Below are 18288 nucleotides of genomic sequence, written 5' to 3'. Positions count from 1 at the left end.
TTCTGTTACTTTTATGCCTCAAGTATTTAATTGAGAGAACCATCTAGTAAAACGTCCACATGTATAACATCTCGACTTATGTCAACATCAGCAGTCCACAAGAAATCGTGTCGTCTGTAGTGGAGGATACACATTCTTCAAATAAATTCCTTTGTTTGTGAATCTTTTTACCTCCATCTTCCTAATCTACCTACTGAATCGCGATATAACTGACCGTGATCGCGTAAGTGTAATGAAATTTTACAACTAGTAAGGCTATCGTTAGCAAAGGAAAATAATCCCGTCTAGTGCGAGGAAAGTATACAACAGAATCTATTCTAAACCTGATCCAAATACTGAAAATAATTTTGAAATTGTCGGAATTTAAATCAATCGCTCACAAACCACACAGGAGAGGAAATGGTATCACGTGATATTTAATACAACAAATAGTGATTAGCCAAAAAAAGGGTACTGAAATAGCTGCCAGCCTATTAGGCAACGAATATCCAAAATCCTAAGAAAGAAAGGTAATAGCAAAGAAAATTAAGCAAGTAATCACTGGCGTGTCAACAGGAGTTTGTCCCGCTTCTCCATAACACAACAAGTGCGGAAATAAATGAATCAGAAAGCTCTGAGTCTGCAGTTATTTATTCTGAAGTATTAAATTTTGCAAACAAAATTAAATAAAGTTGCTGATTAAAAAAAGACTGATTGTACCTGAAACTTTGTCACGTAAGAAATGACTTTCAGTAACCTCAGCGTACAACGGACTTGGGTCGAGGTCCGGTGAGCCGGCCAGTCTGTGGATGGTTCTTAGGCGGTTTTCCGTCTGCCTCGGCGAGTGTAGGCTGGTTCCCCTTATTCCGTCTCAGCTACACTATGTCGGTGATTGTAGAGCAAACAAGTTCTCTACGTACGCGTACACCACCATTACCACACAAAGATAGGGGCTACACTCGTCTGGTGTGAGGGGCCGAGCCGCACAATAACCCTGCAAATGTGTTTCGGCGTGAGGCGGCGGAGGGTGAAGTAGACTGCAGTGGTCGTGGTGGGGTTGTGGTCCACTGCGGCTCCGGCGGGGACGGAGCCTCTCCGTCGTTTCTAGGCCCCCGGTTACGTACAATACAACCTCAGCGTAACGTAAGATAAAATTTGCAAAAACGCAAGCAGTTTATATTTAATTATTGAAAGATTGTAGTGAATTTACTTTTAGCAAATGAACTACTGACTTACTTTTAACATAAAACAACAAAATACATACCAAGCCAAAAGAAGTCACTCGCTAAGCTAAATACAGACTACATGTAATTGTGTGCACCTAATTTGTGCTGTGTCCTTAGTTATCAGTTTGCCAGAGAAATTTTACGTCCCTTTAAAAAAGCGAAGTTAATATTCAAAATTGCAAATTAGTTAAGCCTCTGCTATGCAATACAAGAATGAACAGTTGCTCAGGCAGCAAAATTTAGACTGAAACTGGTCGTTAGCACACAAACAAAACTGGCAGTAAACAGTTAATTAACTTTCATATTTTTACGACACTCGGTGACTGCATGGAAAGAAAAGGAACCTTGCTTGGGAATAATGTCTGAGGACAATAACAACACAATTGCCCTACAAGTTTCAACTGTTGTAGATTGCCCTACAAGTTTCAACTGTTGCAGATTGTTATTCAAGAAAGTTATTCATTAAAGTTTGTAAAAGAAATGTCACTTGCTAATGTCTGTAAAATATGAGTTATACTCTGTCAGTTAACAGTCTTACAATGTTGTAGCTGTGTGGACGCCGAAGAATGTGGCCGACAACAAAGCTGAGCTGCTGCTGCTGGTTGAGAACCACGAATCGTCTCCAGAGCCACGGATAATTATGGGACAGGCAGTAGTTATAACTACGCCTTTCTCCGTCTGTCCATTCCGACCAAACTCTCAATACTCGCTGGTTAATAAAGTAGATTAGCCTGTATTGTCACCATCATAGCTGAACACCGCGTCTGCGGGGGCACCCAACAAGTAGACCGCACTGTTTCAAGTCTAAGGCTGCTGTGTCTTCTCAGCGTTCGCTGCGCGACCGAGACCCCCAATATGAAAACGTAAACAACGACACAGCATCTGCCACTTCGTCGTTGGTATCGATACTTTTAAACAAAGTTCCCTTACCGATTACCCAGCAATGCATCATATTTACGATATAAGTACAATCAATTATGTACATACACAAATAAATACACTATTACATCCATTACATATTAAATATAGTTCCTGTAATAAGGCGTACATAATCAGAAATAGCAGAATATTACAAATTATCATCAGATATGAAACTGCGAAACATTTTAGACGGTGCAGAAGGTGGTTTACCAGCATTTTCGGTGTTACAAACTCCGACAGATTTTTTTGGAATTTTATGAAGAGTTCTGTTGATGACAAAAACGTGACGAATCGAAGCCCTAGCCTCTGAATGTCACCATCTTTTTTCTTCGTCAGACGGCTTAAGAGTAAGAAATTCACCAACAATATTGAACAGTTCATGAAAAGTGAATTTTCTAATATACTTTCTCCGTTGATTAGTTTCTAAGGAATTCATTTGGGCTACTGCCTTTCGCATAAATAGATGAGTACGGCTGCTTTAAGATGATGCAAACTCTGTACTGTTGTAAAGGATGCACAGCTTTACAACCGCTTTTCTAATGTGTCTCCAAATTCCAGATGGTTTCACCATCTCTCGTGTACCGGAATGGCAACGAACAACAAGAGCGTCGAATAACTGCAGTATAGTCAGGTAACCATTCCCCGTGAGACCAAGTATCCTCCAGCTATTCAGTCACATTTAGTGCCACTAGACACCTTCCTTATATTTTGAGATACTCGTGAAAGCATTCTTTACTTAAAGGGCTTACGAGATAAGTCTCCTTTTTCTTAATGCATGTTGTAAGGCGCTAGAAGAAAAAGAGTTGACAAAGTTTCTCGCCGAAAGAGTGGGTATTTCCATGCTTTTAGCCACTGATTACAGTGAAAGGGAAAGTTGAGAGCTGTTCTTCTTCGCTGCCTTCTCCATTTAATTTCCTTCCGCGGGCGTGTTGTAATTTTTGAGCTGACGTTAAGCACTGGCGCCGGCAGCGATTTTCTTAACAAATGAGAGCCTTCACAGCGCTGCCTGACTGTGATTCTGCACGCGAGAAGTTCGTGGGGGAAAGTCGTAGGCGTCAACTCCCGAAATTTATGAGGTTCTACTGGTCTATGGTAAGGTTTGAAGGGAGCCACTATGATGTAAATGTAATTTTTCGTTGCATCTAAAAATACTGCCACTACGTAAAGCCATCGGCACACGGACCGAGCTTTCGAACGTCTACGATAAAAAGCCGAGGTCAACGTACTGCTGAACACTCAGAGAGGATGAGTCTTCTGCATGCGGTACGTGTGCCTCAAAGTGGTACACGCGATCGCCGTGCGCTCCAAATGCAGTTGTCGTCTTTATCTGGCCCGCAAATCACACTGGCAATGCACATCTCCTCCCTTGTCGACAGGCTAGTGATGTTGTTCTGCCTGAGGTACATATACATATTGTATTATAAAAATATATGTACATATGTATACACACACACACACACATATATATATATATATATATATATATATATATATATATATATATATATATATATATAAGGTTCACAAACCCTTACGGTCAATTAACAATCGCTACGGGGCAAGAACCACCTACTATCATAGTTCATGAGATATGACGTCATAAAGAATGAAATGCGTGAAAACTGCCACATCATGCATGGAAAGTCAACTCCCGAAATTTATGAGGTTCTACTGGTCTATGGTAAGGTTTGAAGGGAGCCACTATGATGTAAATGTAATTTTTCGTTGCATCTAAAAATACTGCCAAGAAGCTCCTGCAGTCGAAGCAAACGATGGAAATCGAAGACACTGGGCAGTGCAATCGACAACTTCTTTCAGCTGCTAAGCGCAAACAGCTGTATGGGAAAGGAGGAGTCTTCCATGGAGCTAGAGGAGGAGTTGCCATAGAGACGTTTTAAAGTTTGGGTCTACGAGTATGTTATTCATGGTCGGTATGGCTTAATAAGTAGAGATGCTGACTTGTGGAGTAATAGGTGATGTGTTGCTGGTTCATGTCTCAATGGATCCAAATACTTATTTTACTAACCTTCGCGTTTTGTTATATTCATTTAGCAGAAGTATATTCTATAATATTCGACAGTACGTCAATAATGTGTTCTTCCTTGTCTGCAAAAGAGCTTGTATATTACTTGCAGTGAGATATTTTGTACTTTCTTGCTTCAAGTATTGTATTTACATGTGTTAAAGAGCCTGCCACTAAACAGGAATTGTGATCAAGTAAGAATGATCTTAGGATTTGACTAAAATGTGAGACTAATAAAATAATATTTATCATATGGGAGAAATATTGTCGATTACTATCGCACTATATGTGGAACGTTTCCTACTGCGTCAGGTAAAGAATTGCAAGGAAACGTACGACATAAGACCGCATTCAACCTGTTTGGCTATAGCACTCCTCCCACGATTCCAGACCAAAGGTTTAACTGAGCGAGGTGGCGCAGTGGTTAGCACACTGGACTCGCCTTTGGGAGGACGACGGTTCAATCCCGCGTCTGACCATCCTGATTTAGGTTTCCCATAATTTCCCTAAATCGCTCCAGGCAAATGCCGGGATGGTTTCTTTGAAAGGACACGGCCGACTTCCTTCCCCGTCCTTCCTTAATCCGATGAGACTGATGACCTCGTTGTTTGGTCTCTTCTCCCAAACAAACTGAAGGTTTATATCAAAGCGCTCCTGAAAGCCACGTTCACAGAAGACTCGCGATTTGTGTCGTGATCAGTAATGGCCGTTGTGGAGGTTGAAAACACCTTCTTAAGTGAAGATAGTTTCGGCAATCCATATCACGTTGTAAGGTGCAATATTTTTGGATCACTTATTCTAGGACTGAAGACAACTGTGTAAGCTGAAATGGCATGTTCGATGTCGCAATATTAGTACAAAATTACACGCTTTTACACAGTTTTCAACGAGACAACAAAAAAAACAGTTGTCAACATAATGCATATCAACAACATCAAAAAGCGAAATAATCCTAAACACAACAATGTTAAATATTAACTCTCATAAAGTTAAATTTTCCTAAACACGACAATAGTAAAGTTTAACTAGAAGTTTCTTTACAAAATTGTTCCTACACTTACATTATGATGTTGGTCAGTACTACGAAAATCGTCTGATTCCGGCTCAAAGTTCGGTAATATTTTTAGGATGACAATCAAGTCTACAGTGGATGGTTAGTTATGTGACAAATAGAGCAAAAGATTTCGGACAGTCGCTCGAGTTTACAGTGGACGCAAGCTGGTGAACCAACTAGTTTACACCTCTGCATGCGGTATTTACCTTAAGCTGCGAGGAGCTGTCGTCTGCTAGGCCGCTCTCTTCCGCTGAAATTCCTATAAAACTAATTACACCTTTGCTGAATTTTCCAGCAGAAACTTTTCCTATGTTTATCGTTATGCGAGAGACCATGTACATATCCCTAGTCTTAGAATGTGGCGATATACACGCGCATGGTTGGAGCAGTATGCATATTATAATGCCTTCTCAGTTGTTGCAAGAACAATTAACTAATTGGCTGGTTCATTTCTCAACAGTTGGAGCTAAACGATGCTACAGCTAATTTCTATCTGGATATCAGCTGCTGTGAACGCAGTGTTCACACAAATTACTCCTCTGCGTTGTACAGAGCGTTATGTGCTCGGTTCTGCACTTGACACCAGTTCAGAGAAGAGTCCACGAAAATTTCCATCTTGTCTTACTCATAGCCAAACTGTCTCCCCACCTGGGTTCTTTCGTTCTTCACATCATGGCTTTTTCACATCATGGCAGCACACTCACGAGAAGCAGCAGCAGCTTGGTTATCGGATGCACCCAGCACCGTAAACGTATCGCCGTGTTCATCGTTTCTGAAAGTGATCGGGAAAATGCCTACATGAACTTGACAGGACCAGTTATGGTTGTTAATTCCGCTGTTTGTAGACACATGGATGCACTTTAATGGATCCCGCTATCATGTGATAAGCTATTGTTACGGGACAAAATGATTTCCTACTTATAAACTACGAAAACGAGGGGAATGACATCTAAAATCCAAAAAAGGGACCGGAGGAGCATTGAAACCATAGTTTGATGGTGGATCTGCATTTGCGGTCTACTGAGTGAACTGTGACGACTGGTGTGGGGTGATCTTTGTACATTCCGATGTGTTCTACGATGTGCTAGTGTTGCCAGCTCCTCGTTTTCATACATGTGTTTTCAATATGCAGCCGATCGGTTACACGATAAATCAGTCAAATATCAAGGCTGCAAATTCAACTAAATAGATCGGAATTACAATTACAAACAACTTAAATTGGAAGGAACACACAGAAAATGTTATGGGGAAATCTAACCAAAATGCTCGGTGTGGGGTCCTTACCAGATAGAACTGACGGAGAGTATCTAAAAAGTTCAAAGAAGGATAGCACCTATTGTATTATTGCAAAATATGGGAGAGAGTGTCACTGAAATGATAAAGGATTTGGGTTGGACATCATTAAATTAAGGTGTTTTTCGTTGCGACGGAATCTTCTCACAAAATTCCAATCACTAACTTTCTCCTTCGAGTGCGAAAATATTTTATTCACACAGACCTACACAGGGAGAAACGATCACCACTATAAAGTAGGGAGAAGAGGACTCGTATGGAAAGATGTAATTGTTCGTTCTTTGCACGCTATACAGGATTGGAATTATAGAGCATCGTGGAGGTGGTTCTATAGACCCTTTGCCATGCACTTAAATGTGATTTGCGGAGTATCCGTGTAGATGGCTGGTTCAAATGGCTCTGAGCACTATGGGACTTAACATCTGAGGTCATCAGTCCCCTAGAACTTAGAACTACTTAAACCTAACTAACCTAAGGACATCACACACAATCATGCCCGAGGCAGGATTCGAACCTGCGACCGTAGCGGTCGCGCGGTTCCAGACTGAAGCGCCTAGAACCGCTCGGCCACTTCGGCCGGCTATCCGTGTAGATGTAGATGTAGTTGATGTACTAGACAGATGTTTGTCTTGAGTCTGGATGAGGACTCGCATGCCGACTTTCAAGTGCGGCATTTAGTCTACACCCTGTATAATTTTGGCTACTATCGATATGCCGTAGTTGCCCAGTCTAAAAGCGTCAGCAGGCTCCTCGCATCTTCTCGAAAAATTTCCTAATTTCTTGTCCTGTATATTTCACTTCCCTCGTTGCACACTGTATTTTATTAACACCTGCATACTCAGATTTACGTATTATGTTGATGACTTCATGTTTTCAACTGTATAAATTTTTTGCTGTAAAGCCAACTGGATGTTGTATGGCAAACAATATTCGCCAATCTAATTATCTCTTGCTGTTCCCTCTTTCCATTTCTCCTTACCCCTTGGGGTTAGACAGCTTGGCATCAGTACATCGTCGTCATTATTTATTGATTACTGTTTAATGATGTTTAAGTCATTAAAGTATCTGCTGTATTCACTGGAAAATTATTGATTCTTTTCACCAAGCTTGTAAACGCCACTTCATTAGAAATTTGTGGGAGGCAAGACTGGCTGGGACTCACAACACCTGTTGCAGTTTTGCTTTACAAGAAGTTACAGGGCGCTTTCAGACACTTTTAGGCTGGATAACTACGGCAGATCGGTGGCTGCGAAATTTATCTGTGAGTGTAGTCACCCCTTGAAAGGCATAGAAGAGGGTTTATGATATATGTGTATAGGATAGGAAAGAAGCTCGGCCTATCTGAAGGACTTGAAATAGGTACCTGTGGCACTATTAAGTCGATAACGCCCTCACTGGCGTCTCACAGTTAGCAATGGAAATGCAAGTTTCCGACAGACGCGGACAGCGGCCGCGTGGTGCCCCAGCAGATCCAATGACGCACACGTGCTGAGCCATGCCTTCGTCGGGTCTCACTGCGAGCGTCCTCTGCTGCTGCGATATAGGACGGTCATTGGCAGTTACATGTCGAGTCCCAGTCGCAGCCTCCAGTCTTAGTCAGCTTTCGACACTTCTCTTGTGCACTAGTAGTGGAGTTTCACACTGCAGGTCACATTGAGCTAGCTTCTTGAAATAGCTGATCCTTATTGCTGTTCGTTCTTCTGTCAAGTTTCTTCACAGTGCATGGTGAAATTTAGAAGTTAAGCGAAACTTCTATTTTCTGTATTTACGTGTTTGCTAATATTTCCTGCTCCTGTCCAACTTCCCTACGGCGACAGATGTTGCACCCACTCTGTGGCCTACCTATCCTTACCATTGTGTACGAAGTACTATACAAAACAATGAACTTAACACACAACCTGGCGAGAATGCTTTCTTCGACAGGTTATTGGATGTTTTTTTAAAGACTGCGTTAGCACAATAGGTGGGAACTTTGTTGGGCGTGTAGTAACATGGATAAGCGGAGCTGAGAATCTTGTGTTGCTATCTTTAAAGTAAGACTAGAACTTTATGTCCGGATAATTTTATTTTGATCTTTTGTGGTTTTGAAGTGCAAGTTTATCACTTAACTCACGAAGTGTGACCTCTCAGACAGTGCGAAAAGTTTCAAACTCGCTCTCCAAGGCCAGTTGTGGAGGAATACTTCTACTCTCTCGCTACTCTCCTTAAATTGCCAAGCCTACGATGTCTTGCATTCGGTTGCGTTATCACCTTCTGTCTTTATTGCTGACACGTGTTACTGATAGGTGTTGGAGTCTCCTAGACCGCGCCTCGTGAACTACGTACCGGTTTTCTTCAGTACGGTACTGTACAGCTCAAAATGTGTTGCCACGAATATGTCATTTTTAACTTTCCCGAGTTTGATGACATTGTTAGTCGGTCTATGGAGGAAGGTATCAGTGATATAGATCAAGAAATAAACGAAAAAAAAAGACGATTTAACATTAGCCTGTGATCACAGTACTGCTATGGGACAAGAGTATGATTCAGAGGAATAACTTCAGGGAAGTTTGACGGGGATGTGTCTGTTACTTCAATGAAATATATAAGTGGTCTTTTAAAATCGAATGTTTCCAAAGTTTTTGTAAGAAAAATTTGACAGACTTTCTTTTTGTTCCTATCGGTTGGAATTTTTATGCGCTAATTTAAACCCTGGAATTTACTTTTATTTGGAAATTTATTTGCTACAGACATAGTACAACTTTCCCGAATGTAAATTCTGTACTCTAACAGTCTATTTATGTGTACTATTTAAAAGAACCACATAAAATTATGTGCTTTTGTTTGGTAAATAGTAAAATGCTGCAGGCTTTGTTTAGTGCAGTGAAATAAACTAGCAGCATTTAGACAAAACTTAAATAATTGTAAAAATAGATGCTATACAGCATAAATTAAAAATTTCAAATAAATTTTGCCTTAAATCTCGACCGCTGCCTTACTTGCATCGACAGTATAGTCTTCAGAGATTCTTGTTATTTTTTTGTATTGTTTTCCCTTAGGAGATATTTATTTTGTTCACAAATTGCAACATTTTCTAAGGTTTGCATTCTAATAAACCTAATCTAATAATTCTGATAAATCTAATTCTAATAAATCTAACCTAATGAAACATGGTCATTTCCGAAAGTACTTCTTACCTGAAAGCTATCCTGACAGTTAAAGTGGGATGTCTTTACTAATCTTGCCACATAATTTCTTGTCGTGATATTTCCATTGTAACTTTCATCCCTTAAAACGTATTTATTTAGAAGTAAAATACCTATTTTCATAAATATCACTTTGAAAATGCCTCATTAGTACTTTACTAATCATTCATTTTCAAGAATAGTTTCACGCACTATTTTACCCTATCCATGGTTGAATTTATACAAAATCTGAGGCATGCTTTTCTTAAATTTCTTAGCTAGAAACCTACAACCGGCTTTCGTACTTTTTGGTTTCAAAATTGCCTTAATAGCGATATAATTTTAAAAAAATCGTCTCATCCTCTACTTCATTCCCTTAGGGGTGGAAGTTCGAACAATCCTGTACTGAATTATGCTTACAATAAAAGATCAACACTCTCTCCAGATATCAAGTGCCTTGCTTTAGTGGTTTGGTCTGGGGGATGATGAATCAATGAATCTGTCAGGAGGTATTTCACCCCCTTAGAGATTAAATTTGCAAAAACACTGAAGCATGAAAATTCTTTATTTCTGATTTGGAAGTCAAACATTGATTTCCATACATGTAGCCTTAACATTGCTTTATTGGGACGTTAATAATAATTTAGAATCCAAAAAATCTGACACCACTGTTTTATCTCCTTAGCTGCTCAATTTCCAGAAATACTGAATCAACTACTTTAACTTCTGAGAGAGGATCCAAATACCAATTTTTGTAGTTCTAGCTTCAAAATTATCTTAATAGCATCATATTTTCAAAAAAACCTTTGGTCCCCTACTTTACCACCTTGAGGCTGTAATTTCGAACAATCCCTTACCAGGCAATGCCTACAGTATAAGATCAACACCCTCTCCGAATTTAGTCTCTATCCTTAGCAGTTTGGGCTGAATAATTATCTGTCAATGAATAAGTCAGGCCCTGTTTCACCGCCTTAGGGACTGAATTTCTGAAATCATTTAAACATGATATTTTTTTCGTTTATAACTGTGAAGTCAAATATAAATTTTCATAGATTTATCCTCGAAAATGTTTTCATAAGAAAATATTTCCATAAAAATGTTCATTCCCTTTATAACACTTCAAGGGTTGAATTTCAAAAAAAAGTCTGTAATGACCTCGATGTCGAAGGGATGTAAAACGCATTCCTTTTTTTTTAAGTTTCCATAAACACTGAAACACGTATTTTTAAATTTTTAACCAAGAGGTCAAGTATCAATAGAATACACTTTCGTAGTTCTTTAATCATCACTTTCTTCTTAAAAAAAGGAATCACCTACTGTTTCACCCTGTGGGGATTAATTTTCCAAAAATGTTGTAACACGTATTTTTTTGTTTATGATCGGAAATCACCTATCAGTTTCCGTAGCTGTAGCTTCAAAATTGTATTAATAGAGAAATATTTTCAAAAAACCTTTCACATTCTCTTCCCTTCCGGAGTGGTGCTTACAGTGGAAGATCATCACCCTCTTCAAATTTCAAGTTTCTATCCTTAGCACGTTGGGCTGGGCAATGATGAGTTAGTCAGTCGTACATTGCTTTTTAAATGTAAGAGATTAAGTTTGCAGACGGATAATGGGAGCTTGACTCCCAAAACATGTTGTTGCGGATCATTTTTATAAGAGTACCAGTTGTATGTTAAAATATTTTAACGACTATCTTAAGAACTGGTACCTTCAGTCCTAAGGATGGCCAATACTATAAAACTTCAATAAATTGTTGTCTTAATACGGTGAGGTTTACCAATGATCACTATCACACACTAGTTGTATGTGAAAGTTGTACTCGAAGTAAATGTTGAACTGGGACAGAAGAAATAGAGTCCGGCTGATGTTGACATCTTGCGACTTGTCACTAAAGGGCGATATGCCGGCCTATAACTATCCATGAAAAGATGCGTTACAGCATCCTCCTACTGCGAGAGTCACAGTAATATTTTTAGCCTATGAGACATTACATTCTCTGTCGCTTCTTGCTTACAAAACTGGATACTTGTAACAGTTTACTTATTCCAGTCAGTAAAGTGTGCGAAGTTTTGGAAGAGTAAGCGATGCAAAATTCAAGCATCAATCAATCATAGTCTCATTCAAGAGCTCTACCTTCAGGAAATGAAGCAATAGGACGAAAATTAAGTCTAAAGACAACGGATTGTCTAAAACGTCTCCAGTGAAGCGAATACCGACCTCGAAAGCCATCTTTATACAACCACCGTGGTTGTCATTCTAAGAGCGAATGTAGGAATTTTGAGAAAAGATGTTTTAACGGTGTTCTGGCATATACGTGATTGATTTGGTTCACACAAAACATAGATCATACGATCCAAAACATGGCACCCTTAAATCTTAATATAATGTGCAGAAAACTGTCTCCTTCTACAGGGTTGTTCTATATAGAATGATCATGATTTTTTATGGTCATAACTTCTCGCGCTAAAATTTAATCTTATGATATTCTGTTAGCTTAATGTGCAAGAAACACGCCGTAGTAGTTTCATGGTTGGGACTCCTGAATCCCGCAAGGCAAGACAAGGTCAGACATGTTCAGTATCACCTCCTACTGCACGCGAGGAACAATATGCGACTTTGAAATTTTGCTTTCGTCTCAACAAATCTTCAGCTGAGACCTATACAATGTTGCAGGAGGCCTATGGAGAGTCTGTTCTTCCCTACAGCACAGCTCGAAGGCGGTTTAAAATGTTTAAAGAGGGGAGACAATCAGTTTCAAAGGAAGGTGGACTCGGTGCTCCAGTTACTGCTCTAACGGATTGGGTGCTATGCACACGTTGGTGACAGAAAAATTACGCATGACATCTGTTTGCACGATGGGTTCCAAGACTGTTCATTCCCGAACAAAAGGAGATTCTCGTGCAGGTCTGCATACAGTTCAAGTTGATGTTGGAGGAAGATCCGGAGTTTCTTTCAAATGTAATCACTGCTGATAAAACTTGGCTAGATTATTTTGACCCTGAGAGCAAACAGCAAAGCTCCGTGTGAAAATCTCCATCATCACCAACCCCAAATAAGCAAAAGTAGTTGCTTCCGCTGGGAAAGATATGGTCATCTCATTCTTTGATATTCATCGAATGGTTTATCAAACTGTTGTACCAGCACGCACATAAGCAACTGGACAACACTACAGGGATGTCCTGAAAACATTGCAAGTCTATATCAGACCCAAAAGACCACATTTCCGAGACGCAGGCTGGATGCTGTACCACAACAAGGCACGGCCGCATATTACCAGTGTATTTACTGAATATCTTGCAAAAATCAACGTGTAGTGCATCCCTCAACGTCCCTATAGTCCGGATGTAGCCCAATGTGACTTTTTTCTATTCCCTAACGTGAATAAGCGCCTTCGTGGGAGGCATTATCAATCATCAGAGGCGGTGGTGAAGGCTGCGAAGGCGATTTTGAAGGACCTCTCAAAAAATTGTTTCCAGCATGTATTTGAAGACTGGCAGAAACGCTGGGACAAGTGCATCGCTTTCATGAGAGACTACTTTGAGAAGGACCATCAAAATTGTGAGGATGAGTAAAGGTATGTTGTCAAAAAGGTGTGATCATTCTTTATTGAACAGCCCTCGTACTTCCTGTTATTCGATGATGGGCCTTCGTTGTCGGTCTCCTTGTATCCATTTGTCTTTTTGGAACATTCTACATGGAAATTAATAGTAATTTGCACTGTCATCAGCAGTAGACTCTCACCCATCTTGTGCTTTTTTTTCAGTTTTTTCTGTTTATTCTCTTTCTGTTTCATCTTATTCTCTTTCAGTTTCATTTTTCCTTCAAGAAATTATATCCAAAGATTTTCCTTAAAAACTTCATTGACGTTGTCTAACGTCCTGTTATATGGTATTCGATTTCCATTGTTCCTTCACTTCCATACGTCAGCATTAGAATTGCCATTGTGATGACTTCGCCCGTGTAACAGATACTGTAGTGCAGACTTATATGGTCAAATGTCGGTAAATAAAACCCATAGATACATAATGTTCATATGCGTGGTGTCTGTTCTTTTGAACTTGTCCGAAGGAACAGACACCACATATACCTGTAACTACGACGATGATGGCCAAAGATCCCTTCAGTGCAGGTGAACATCACGCTGAACTTTATTATAAACGGTGAAACGGCGCGAGTAATAAGGCTAATGTGGGTGCATAATATGATGGAATATTTAGCTTAAAAATTCATGTATTTTCAAAGGGACACACCTGTCGATAATTTGTACATCATTGAAAACTTAGATGATACAGTAAATAAAATAGATTTTATATTACGTCAAAACTGCTCAGGTAGGAAGAAATTCGAGTATTAATTACTTAAACTGCGTAGCATATCAAATTTAGGAGACATGCTCAGGTCGCACTAATAGTGGCACTAATGCCATGTTTGGAATTTTGTAACATTAAAACGGTACTGAAAACATGAAAAGGCATGTGCAGAAAAAAGCAGCATTTACTTGACAATTTTGTGTTTATGGCTATGAACAGCAAGTATCCTGATCAAAGCAGTTGAGCTATTATAAACAGAAATGCTAAATTGTTTTTGTATAGAATGTGATCAATACACAGATGTACTCACTCCGTCTTCAGGCCACGAGGGGCCTACCGGGACCACCCGACCGCCGTATCATCCTCAGTGGAGGATGCTGATAGGAGGGGCGTGGGCTCAGCACACCGCTCTCCCGGTCGTTATGATGGTATTCTTGACCGAAGCCGCTACTATTCGGTCGAGTAGCTCCTCAATTGGCATCACGAGGCTAATTGCATCGCGAAAAGTGGCAACAGCGCATGGCGGCCTGGGTGGTCATCCATCCAAGTGCCGTCCACGCCCGACAGCGCTTAACTTCGGTGATCTCACGGGAACCGGCAATGCACAGATGTAGAGGTATTGATTTAAAATTACCAGCATCTGACTTCTATTTTATCAACTTCTGAATATTTATCGGTGACCCTCTTGCATAACAACTATGCTGACTTTGGAAAGGTTGTAACCTCCCCCTTCCTAATCGGCCTTCTTGATTGCGATATACCTGACCGTGACCGCATACGAATAATGAAATTTTACAGTGAATAAGGCTATTGTTACCGAAGGAAAATAACACTTGTTAGTTGAAGGAAGGTGTACAACAGACTCTCCTGAAGGAAGAATCTATTCTTAATTTAAGCTAAATTTAGATGATAATTTTGAAGTGGGTGGAATGCAGTGCAATCACTCACGAACCGTACAGGAGGAAAAACAGTACCACGTAATATTTACTACAAAAATCACTGATAACATAAGGAAAACACTGAGTAGCTAAAATGAAGGGGTAATTAAACGGTCGCCAGCCCACTAGGGTAATTTATCTCAAGAATCTTGAGAGAGGTAATGGCAAAGAATTTTAAGTAAATAGTCACTAGCGTGGCAAAAGAATGTTCTCACGCTTTTACAAAGCTCAACATTTCACGAGATAATAAATGAATCAGAAAGCACTGAGTTTGTAGTACCTTATTCTGAAATACTAAATTTTCAAAGTAACATTAAATGAAATTACTGGTTAAATAAATAATTGGCATAACTTGAACTATGTTAAGTAAAAAGAAACTTTCAGTAACCTCAGTGTAACGTAATGCAAAATTTACAAAAAGGAAAGGAATAGAACTGAATTTATTTTAAACAAATGGAAATTGATTTTACTTTTAAAATAACAACCATAAAATACGTACCAGGCCAGCAGAAGTCACTTGCTAAGTTAAATACAGAACGCATGAAATTGCCCACTCTTAATTTGTGCTGTATTTTTTGCCATTAGTTTCGCCGGTGATATTGTACTTTACATTAAGTAGCCTCTGTTATTCAATACAAGAACGAACAGTTTCTGAGGCAGAAAGTTTAGACTGAAACTAATAAGTACCATATACAAAAACTGACAATAAATTTTTAACCAGTTTTAATGTTCTTAAGACACTCGGTGTTTGCATGGAAAGGAAAAGGATAGCTAACAATGTCTGAGGACAATGACAACACAGATGCCCTACAAGTTTTAATTTTGCCAGTTATTATTAAAGTTATTCACACTTGGTGAAAGAAATGTTGCTGGACGATGCCACTACATTACAATGTTTGTCAGTTAACAGTCTTACGACGTTGTAGCTGTGCGGACGACGAAGAATGTAGCCGACAACAACGCTGAGCTGCGGTCGCTGCTGCTGCTCGATGACAAGAACCCCGAGTCGTCTCCAGAGCCACGGATAATTATGGGACAGGCAATAGTTGGAATTGCAGCTTCTTCCACCAGGCTATTCCTATCGTGCTCTCAATACTTGTGGGTTAACGTATCAGGCGCGTCTGCACTGGCGCGATCATACGCTATGTGATCAGAAGTATCTGGACACCTGGCTAAAAACTGACTTACAAGTTCGTGGCGCACTCCACCGGTAGTGTTGGAATTCAGTATGGTGTTGGCCCACCCTTAGCCTTGACGACAGCTTCCACTCCCGTAGGCATACGTTCAATCAGGTGCTGAAAGGTTTCTTGGGGAATGGCAGCTCATTCTTCACAGAGTGCTGCACTGAGTAGAGGTATCGATGTTGGTCGGTGAGGCGTGGCACGAAGTCGGCGTTCCAAAATATCACAGAGGTGTTCTATAGCATTCGAGTTAGGACTCTGTGCAGGCCAATCCATTACAGGGATATTATTGTCGTGTAACCACTCCGCCATAGGCCGTGCATTATGAACAGGTGCTGGATCCTGTTGAAACATGCATTCGCCATCCCCGAATTGCTCTTCAACAGTGGGAAGCAAGAGGGTGCTTAAAATATCAATGTAGGTCTGTGCTGTGATAGTCCCTAGCAAAACAACAAGGGGTGCAAGCCCCCTCCATGAAAAACACGACCACACCATAACACCGCCGCCTCCGATTTTACTGTTGGCACTACACACGGTGGCAGACGACTTTTACCGGGCATTCGCCATACCCACACCCTGACATCGGATCGCCACATTGTGTACTGTCATTCGTCGCTCCACACAACGTTTTTCCACCGTTCAATCGCCCGATGTTTACGCTTCTTACACCAAGCAACGCGTTGTTTGGCATTTACCGGCGGCCTGACGTGAGGCTTATGAGCACCCACTCGACCATGAAACCCAAGTATTCTCATTTCCAACCTAACTGTTATAGTACTTACAGTGGATCATGATGCAGTTTAGAATTCCTGTGTGATTGTCTATTACACATTACGACCCTCTTCAACGAGGTCTGCTAGTACGCTTTAGTGCTGTACGTGTCCCTTCACGTTTCCACTTCACTATCGCAACGGAAACAGTGGACCTAGGGATATTTAGGTGTGTAGAAATCTCGCATACAGGCGTATGACACAAGTGACACCCAATCACCTGCCAAGTTCGAAGTCCGTGAGTTCTGGGGAGCGCCCCATTCTGCTCTCTCGCTATGTCTAGTGAGTACTGAGGTCACTGACATGGAGTACCTGGCAGTAGGTGGCAGCACAATGCACCTAGTATGAAAAACGTATGGTTTTGCGGTGTCCGGATACTTTTTTTGTCGAAGTATTTTTGGTGTCGAAGTATTATGCAATTTTAACGCCTATGTTTAGAATTTAGTTCGTGTGGAACATAGATGGAACCTAGAACAACAATAAACCACGAAGAGCAGTTGAGGCCTTTCTTAACTTGTTTTGATTAATTTCACAAAATTCATCACCTACATAATATTTCTGCAGAAGTGTTATACTGAACGCGGAGAAATTATCTACGCATTTTCGACTTCTGCGATATCGTAAAGAACGAGTGTACTATGTCCATATTTTTCTTGGACATAGAGGAATCTATAGTGCTGAACTCACTTCAGGCGTGACTGAACATGCAAATTCTACCGATATTTCGAGGGATGGACACAGATTGTACAGAAAAATGTTCTGTCTGTGAGGCTTCGTTTCTTATCCACAAATTTCAACGAGGTCTTCTTTTCATACATTTTTCATGTTTTTTCTTTCACATTTACTGCCTACCCGTATGAAATTCAACATTTCATGCCTTTAAAATATTTTGTTGCTTTCCAATTTTGTCTTTATTACAAAATATTATCGTTACTTGCCACAGACTGCTTTACACAGAATTTGTGTTCAGAAGGACCAAGCGGAAATGTAGCCAAAGAAAACTGTTATTCACACAAACATAAAAATTTTGGTAATATTAGATAAAATATGAGAAACATTTTTGTGCTTTAGCAACCAGGGTAACACTAGGTGGCAGGTGAAAAACGCTGTCTTTAACAAAAATATCTTTTCTGATGCTTCATATTGCAACAGAATTGAAGAGTATTTTATTGAGATAGCACGTTTGGAATTAGACATTCTTTAAGAAAAATACCTTTCCTGGTGCCATATTTTGCAACAGAATTGAAGAAGACTTTCTTGAAATAGAATGTTTGGAATTAAGGCATTGTAGGAAGCTGATCATCAATTTTGGGGAAAGCGAAGAAGGAAATGAAATGTATCATGGATTTATTAAGAAAAATGAGAACATGTATATTACCGGATGGAGAGAAATGGCTATGAAGAAGGTCTGCTGAGAGTCGTCATT

The sequence above is a fragment of the Schistocerca serialis genome, chromosome 2 (genome assembly GCF_023864345.2).
Source record: "Schistocerca serialis cubense isolate TAMUIC-IGC-003099 chromosome 2, iqSchSeri2.2, whole genome shotgun sequence".
NCBI classification, from domain to species: Eukaryota; Metazoa; Arthropoda; class Insecta; order Orthoptera; family Acrididae; genus Schistocerca; species Schistocerca serialis.
Note: the sequence above shows the minus strand (reverse complement) of the source record.